Source organism: Cupressus sempervirens, chromosome 6 (genome assembly GCF_028749045.1).
Source record: "Cupressus sempervirens isolate cs-2001-9-10 chromosome 6, ASM2874904v1, whole genome shotgun sequence".
NCBI lineage: Eukaryota > Viridiplantae > Streptophyta > Pinopsida > Cupressales > Cupressaceae > Cupressus > Cupressus sempervirens.
This window is the reverse complement of record NC_143123.1, coordinates 28,655,394-28,663,418: the sequence shown is the minus strand read 5'-3', so window position 1 is coordinate 28,663,418 and position 8,025 is coordinate 28,655,394. Positions and strand designations below refer to the sequence as shown.

Here is an 8,025-nt window from a genome sequence, read left to right as displayed (position 1 = left end):
TCTTTCTTGTTGACAGAATTGTGGCTTCTTCACGCTTCAGTGATGCTTCTTCATGATCAGTCCTCGTTCCTATTTTAGGGGACATTTCCCTAGTTGGAGGCTTCTTTAGTTCTTCACTAGGTTTTACCTCTTTTTGGGGGAGGGTTTTTCCCATGTGGTTTTCTCTCTTTCCCCGTTTTCAGAGGTTGCATCTTTTTTTTGCATTGTACTTGGGTACCTAAAATGGCCTCCTTGCAGGGACCCATTATGCATTTCATCTTAGTTTTGTGAGCTTAAGGCATTTTCCTAAGTTGCACTTAAGGGGGGGTGTTAGAGTAAATAATTAATTACTAATTATTTATTCTAGTTACTTAAGCTTACTTAGGTAAATGCATTTCATTTATTAGTTTTAGTCTAGGAGTTAGTTATAAGTTGTTGACAATACGAGAGTTTGTTCTCTCCTAAGTCATACTTATCCTCTCACATTGTTCGAGGACTTTCCACCTCAAGTGGATGTATGCTTAGTTGTCACACTTATCTCCTAGCATCTTCTAGCTTGTTCTAGAAGATTCCTGGAGCTCTTTATAAGTGGGCTCCCTCATTGTATCATATCACTTCTTGCATATTGTAAATACATTTTCTCTTGTATTTGCATACTTGTGGTCTCTCATGTCCGTTTAGGGTTTTTTCCTTGCTCCACGCTCTTCTCCCCTTGGCTTCTCTTTGACAGGTTTTCCCATGCAGGTGATCTTGGGCGTCTTCAGAGTTGGCTTTCATCAACTCCAACATGTGTGAGTATCTTGATAACAATTTCATCAACAAACATGTACGTACAATATGAATGACGAAACAATCAATGTGTGTGTATATATATGCATATGTATATTTGTGTTTTTTAATGTTTGTATATACTTGTGTGTCTGTGTGTCTATATGTGTAACAAATTTAGTCCTATTTATAATTTTGATTAATTATGTTATTTGTGATCATTTTTAACATATAAGAATTTGTTCAAAAGAACTAAGAAGATGCAAAAGAAATAGATATTCATGGCATTGAACTTTTTGTGATTATATTATTATATATTTTTAATAGCTATCAAGTGTATATGTTGAATGTATAAGCATACTTGAATGTATAGTTTTTTTAGTCAAAGTCTGAAGTTTTGTTTTCTGACTCCGGCAAGCATATCTTTTGCGTCCCATGTCCGTTTTTTGAAAACTTCATATTTTTGGAAAGCTGGTTCTGTCATATTTTCAAAAATGTAGTCCTTTTTGTTAGTTTTTGGCCCATGCTCTTTCTATCATAGTTTTGGCATTTTTGCTATATGGTGGATATCTTGAGTGTTTTAGGCTTGAGGATCGTTTTCCTGGCATGGTTTATTTTGTTTTGAATTGTACTTTGTTTTGTTGTAGCTTGTTTTTAGTTTTGATCATTGTAGCTATCATTTTGAAGCACTTTTTTGTATCACACTGAGATAAAGTGTCACTTTTGCATTCTGGGGGTCATGAACGTTGTTCTGAGTCAATTGTACATGCACTATTTTCATAAAGCGCCATGGGGGGGATAGTTGTTTGTTGTTTCAGGCATTCTCCCTTTGTCACATGCAGAGTCAGTTTGACCGTGTCTTTATAGGTGTCTGTATCTCTTCATCTCTCGTCGTTGTTGGTTCGTTTGCAGGAGACTTTGGCACACCTTCTCAGTTGCCTATCATCACACCCCGTCTACATTAAGGGAGGGTTATGTTGTTGTTCTAATGCATCCTTGGTTCAATGGTTCGTTAGTGTGAACTATGTATTTAGTGGTTGATCCTATGTACAAGGCAATTACAATGGTTGGCTACCTATGCATTTTGGTGAGATGGATCATCTATCATATAGACATGCTCAGTTCATGCCTTCTTCTTCCATGGAGGTTCTTCAGATCAGCAGTTTTCTTTCTTGTTGATAGAATTGTGGCTTCTTCATGCTTCAGTGATGCTTCTTCATGATCACTCCTTGTTCCTATTTTAGGGGACATTTCCCTAGTTGGAGGCTTCTTCAGTTCTTCACTAGGTTTTTACCTCTTTTTGGGGGAGGCTTTTCCCACGTGGTTTTCTCTCTTTCTCCGTTTTCAGAGGTTGCATCTTGTTTTTGCATTGTACTTGGGTACCTAAAATGGCCTCGTTGCCGGGACCCATTCTGTATTGTCGGGACCCATTCTGTATTTCATCTTATTTTTGTGAGCTTAAGGCATTTCCCTAAGTTGCACTTAAGGGGGGGTGTTAAAGTAAATAATTAATTACTAATTATTTATTCTAGTTACTTAAGCTTACTTAAGTAAATGCATTTCATTTATTAGTTGTAGTCTAGGAGTTAGTTATAAGTTGTTGACAATACAGAAGTTTGTTCTCTCCTAAGTCATACTTATCCTCTCACATTGTTCGAGGACTTTCCATCTCAAGTGGATGTATGCTTAGTTGTCACACTTATCTCCTAGCATCTTCTAGCTTGTTCTAGAAGATTCCTGGAGCTCTTTATAAGCGGGCTCCCGCATTGTATCATATCACTTCTTGCATATTGTAAATACATTTTCTTTTGTGTTTGCATACTTGTGGTCTCTAATGTCCATTTAGGATTTTTCCTTTGCTCCACGCTCTTCTCCCCTTGGCTTCTCTTTGACAGGTTTTCGCATGAAGGTGATCTTGGGCATCTTCGAAGTTGGCTTTCATCAACTCCAACAGGTGTGAGTATCTTGATAACAATTTCATCGACAAACATGTACGTACAATATGAATGATGAAACAATCAATGTGTGTGTACATATATGCATATGTATATTTGTGTTTTTTAACGTGTGTATATACTTGTGTGTGTGTGTGTGTGTGTGTGTCTATATGTGTAACAAATTTAGTCCTATTTATAATTTTGATTAATTATGTTATTTGTGATCATTTTTAACATATAAGAATTTGTTCAAAAGAACTAAGAAGATGCAAAAGAAATAGATATTCATAGCATTAAACTTTTTGTGATTATATTATTATATATTTTTAATAGCTATCAAGTGTATATGTTGAATGTATAAGCATACTTGTATAGTAAAAATCAATACGAATGCTAAAAAATAAAGTTAACCTAAAGAATAATTTCTTTTTATTTATTTTTATGAGAATATATAAAGTAAATTCTACAATTAAATACTCAATATAAAAATAAAAGATGGATCATTTTTTATTTATGTTTTTTTTCTATTATCTTGAATTTTTTAGATTTAATATTATTTTTTAATTTAGTTGAGTACTTTCAATTGTTTAAATACAAAATCCAACAAACAATTCATTATTTTGTCATTTTTTTTATAATCTTCATTAATCGTGGGTGTCCGTTCTTTGTATGACCACCTCTAAACTCCTATTTAGTTTACTTACAATTTTTAAGTCTATTGACTCTTTGCAATATATTTGAATGTCCCATATATAGAACATGCAAGATTTGAATTAAAATAGAAGAAACTACAATCTTAGACTATTATATTCTCCCACCATTCTACAAAGGAACTAAATTAGGATTAGACAAGTACATCGTTATACAAAACACACTTAGTCAAAATCTTTATTTGCCCCCTAATTACAATCATGACCCTCTGAATACTAAGTAAAAGATTATACAAAGACATACTGTACTAATCAATTCCTAATTTCTTGCGAAGGTGAAGGATATAGTCTAGAACCTTGGGAGGGGGAGGAAGAACCTTTTTCACACTTTCCCTCTCCATGCATCTTTTCACCCATTTGTCCATGCATGGAAAATTCTCTTCTAATCCAATCTCAAACTGGCCCACATGTTGATATGCATGGAACCAACTGGAAAACGGAATGAAAGCGACATCCACAAACCCGAACTCTTCTCCTCCAAAGTAAGGCTTTCCCATTTCCCTAAGCCTGCTTTCAAAGACTTCCAAAACTTTAATCATATCATTTGCAGCTTCTTTCTGAGAATTCCATTTCCCCTTACTATACGACATCCTGCATCATAAAACTGAAAACCATACCGGTAGTTAATGAGGGTGGTAGAGGAATGGAGGTATATAGAAAGTTCCAAAATATTATGGTAATGCAATTTAGAGGATAGAGTTCAAACATGAATTCAGATTTGATAATAAAAGGTTGGAAACGTACGGAATCATATTGTAATCAACGACAATAGAATAAACTCACTTGTTTACTGTTTACAATAAAATCTTGTACTTGGATCAAGTCTTGCTGAAGATATCAAAAGGGATGAGGTAGGGATTATGCCCCAGAAAAATTTCACAGCGTGGATGCTCCTTAGTCCTAGGTTCTTAGCAAATGAGGTTTCAGGCACGCATGGGTCAGTATCGGGTACCTAAAACTTGTTTGTAGACGACCTCTATCAAAAGAAAAATATTGTACTTTTAGTGTTTTCAAGCTTAAATAAAGTGGTTGTCATTAATCAATCAGAAACTTAGCCTCATGGGGCATTTCAATTTCTCAATGCCATCATTACACTTCTTCTCTTACCATGAGAAGGAATCATATTAAATAGGGTTGGCCATGATATGTTCTTTGACATTCTGCCTTTCTCCTCATGTAGGAGAAATTTCTAAATGCTCCATTGGAGATATCTCTTGATAGGCTAAGTGTAAGAAGTGTCCTTGATAGGTTCTTGCTATTTGTTCTACTTATATGAATAGGAAAGAAATTTTAAAAATACTTATTAATAATAGTGCTAGTTATAAGAATTGGGTATTTTATGACAGACTAATTTTAAGTTGTTAAATAGTACATATTTTCTATAAGTAGTCTAATATTGTTATCAGAAGTATCATAATTTAAAGTTTTTCTAATAGATTCTCACTATTTCTCCTAATCATATGACTAGGAAAGAAACTTGTAATAGTGAAATGCATTTATTAATGAAAGTGTTAGTTATCAGAATTATGTACCTCTTAATAGACCCATTCCAAGAAATTTTCTTGACAGGCTCTTACTATTTCTTATAATAATATGAATAAAAAAGAGACTTAAAATGATATTAATACTTAGAATCTAGTAAAGTGCATTATTAATAAAAATGTTAGTTACCAGAATCAGATACTTCATCCTAGACTAACTTCAATTGTTCTCTTGACAAGTCCTTATTATTTTTCCTAATCATATAAATAGAAAAGAAACTTGAAAAGATATTAATATTCAAAATAATAAAATACAAATTAATTACTGAAGATGTTAGTAACCAGAATTCATCTTCTGACCCAGATAAACAAAATGAAAGGTTATAACCAGTATGAAACAAACATAAACATAAGGAAAATATGGGTGCAAGGAACACCCTAACTTCGTATAACCTCTAGACCTACAAGCAACAGATTGTGATTGACATAAGACAAATCAAAAATTGAAGGTTACCCTTAAACATTACATACTATTTAACACTTTTAGCCTAGGAACGGAATCTAAGTGTGATTTTTAAGACATCTCAAAATTGAACCCACATTTAAGTGAGCTGCCCAGGTGTTTGTTATTAATTATGAAAATGGGCTGATTGAACCACTCCTTTGAGTCTTCTGACAATTCTGAATTAAGAGTAGAATTATTTAAAACTTATAACAGATCCTATATTGATTCTTAGTAGCTTCTGGTTTTAACATCTGTGTAGTAAACATTTTTATTTATCAGTTTTTCAGTTCATGATTTATGATCTATGAGCAGATGAACAATAAGAAAAAAAAAATGAGAGTATTATCTAAAATGAGAGTATGATCCAAAATGAGAGTATGATAAGATTATTAAAACTAAAAGCTACCGAAAATTTCATGTATCTAAAATCTCATATTACTAGCTCTCTACCTTTTTATCTATAAAATCTGCCCAGAACCTTGCAGTGGCTCGATCATGGGGTTGTAATGGCAGAAATTTTTTGTTGGCAGATGGGGATGGCCAGATCTCGTCAATATACTGAAGAATTATGAGTGACTCCACCACAGGCTGCTCCTCATGAATAATTAGAACAGGCACCTTCTTGTAGATGGAATTCATTTTCAAAAGCAGTTGTGTTTTGTCAAAGAAATTTTCTTCCTGGTATGAATATTGAATTCCTTTCTCTTCCAATGCAATCTGCACTCGCATTCCAAAATAGCGCACCCATGAACTCAGCAGCTTCACATTCTTCATCTTCTTCTTCAACACAATTCACAAATGCCTGGCGATATTACTCATCACATCTTAATAACTACTGCTTAAAGCTAATCATGTTCTTATGAAGTACTGATCTGGTACAGAAGAAATTGGAAAGTGGAAGACTTTTTTCAGCTTTTTTGACAACGTGATTCCCATGGTCATTGGACCCATTATAATATAATTGCGGATATTCTTTCAAAGTTGGAGATCTACGACGTGATACCTTCAGCGATTTGATTTCGTGGTATTTGCTTTCATCTACGAAGTGATCCGTTTTAGTGAAGTGGTTTTCAGCTTATGTTTTGGTCTATTGGTGAAGTTGAATGGCTCAAAAATCATCATAAGGAATGAGACCGAAATTACATTAGTATGCTACACTCCAAATATTGACCTTGAGTATGTCGTGTAATGTGGAACACATTTATCTGACAATTATTTTCTTTGCCTCTAGTTTCGGTTTCTTTCTTTTAACTGTGTTATTTCTGAAGCTATATCTTTTCATATATACATTAAATTATTCATATGTTTGATCAATTCATTAAATTATCCATAATGATAATATGCATTATTTTCTAAATTTTATGTTTGTATGATCTACTAAATTTATTTTATCTTAGATAAAGTCTACAATCATCATTCTTCAAATTTTAAAGATTCTTTTTAATAGATAAATGGTTAACAATGTGAAAAAATGGTAATAAAATAATATATATGAAACATAATTTTTGTAAAATATATTAAAAAATTTCTTGTATATATACATTAATGATTCTATTTTTTTATTCAAAAAATACTTTATATTCATTAAAAATATATAATATGATTTTTCAAGTAAATCTCTTCCCAAACATTCCATGAAATATGAGGCTTTATCAAAGATCAATAGAAAGAAAAGATATATGACAATAGGAGAATGTAATTAATCTTACATTTCTATATTGAAACAATGCAAGATGGGTCCCCCATGCTGCCAATGCAAGATGGGTTTCCGATACTAGACCATGTTAGGTTCTTATATTGCACAGTATACAAGCTCCCCACCCCCTTCCTAAAGAAAGATGAATACATAAAAGAAACATCAAATAAGCATGAGAAGACAATTTTTTTCAAATAAAAAAATACATTGTTCAACCTTTAAATGAGGATACAATTTTTTGACAAATAAGAAAAAATAACTATTATATTTTTACATATGAAAAAGTTATTATACTCTTTAGCCTTGCTTTCCAAAATTAATAAATAGAAATAAAATTATAATAAAAACATAAAGGAATCTCTATATTGATGAACTTTAATTCATTAAAATTGAAAAATAAAATCCTTGAAAGTATGGAAGAAAAATTTGTATATTCTTTCATTCTTTATTCTTTAAAATTAGAAGGAACAAAATTCTTTGAAAATTCGTATATTCTTTAACCTTATCTTTTCCTTGAACTATGTGTTCGGGTTAATGTAAAACCTTTGTCCTATGAAAAATTAAACTCACTGTACTTTCTTGTAATCATGTGTTAGGATTAGTGTAAAACTATTAGGAAAGCTACTTGTGGCCAGATGTCAATTTACAGGGGAAACATACAAGATTGTAAATCTACTTTAGAAAATTGAGATGCATAGAAAAAACAAGAACATTGAAAAATAATATGCACACGATAAACATAGGAAGCCGAATTTGATGTGGGAAACCCTTTCGAGAAAAACCCACCCCACAAAAACCCCTCGAGAAACTTTGTACTATAGTAAACAATTTACATACAACAAACTTTGGTTCCTAGACATGCTCATAGGCTCATATTGTCTTTATAATCAACCCAACTTTCACAGCCCCAACCCTTCAGCCCAACGAATCTCACAGACATTTATACATT

The 8,025-nt window shown here is 32.5% G+C and overlaps 1 pseudogene across 1 annotated transcript; it reads right to left on the bottom strand.

Annotated features, from left to right (window-relative positions):
- Nucleotides 1–3,504: 3,504 nt before the first annotated feature.
- On the bottom strand, nucleotides 3,505–6,220 carry LOC149550930 (putative glutathione S-transferase; annotated as a pseudogene). Its single transcript, XR_016353268.1, has 2 exons — nucleotides 5,831–6,220; nucleotides 3,505–3,998 (listed from the first exon to the last, which is right to left on the bottom strand). The product of XR_016353268.1 is annotated as a putative glutathione S-transferase (transcript).
- Nucleotides 6,221–8,025: the final 1,805 nt, after the last annotated feature.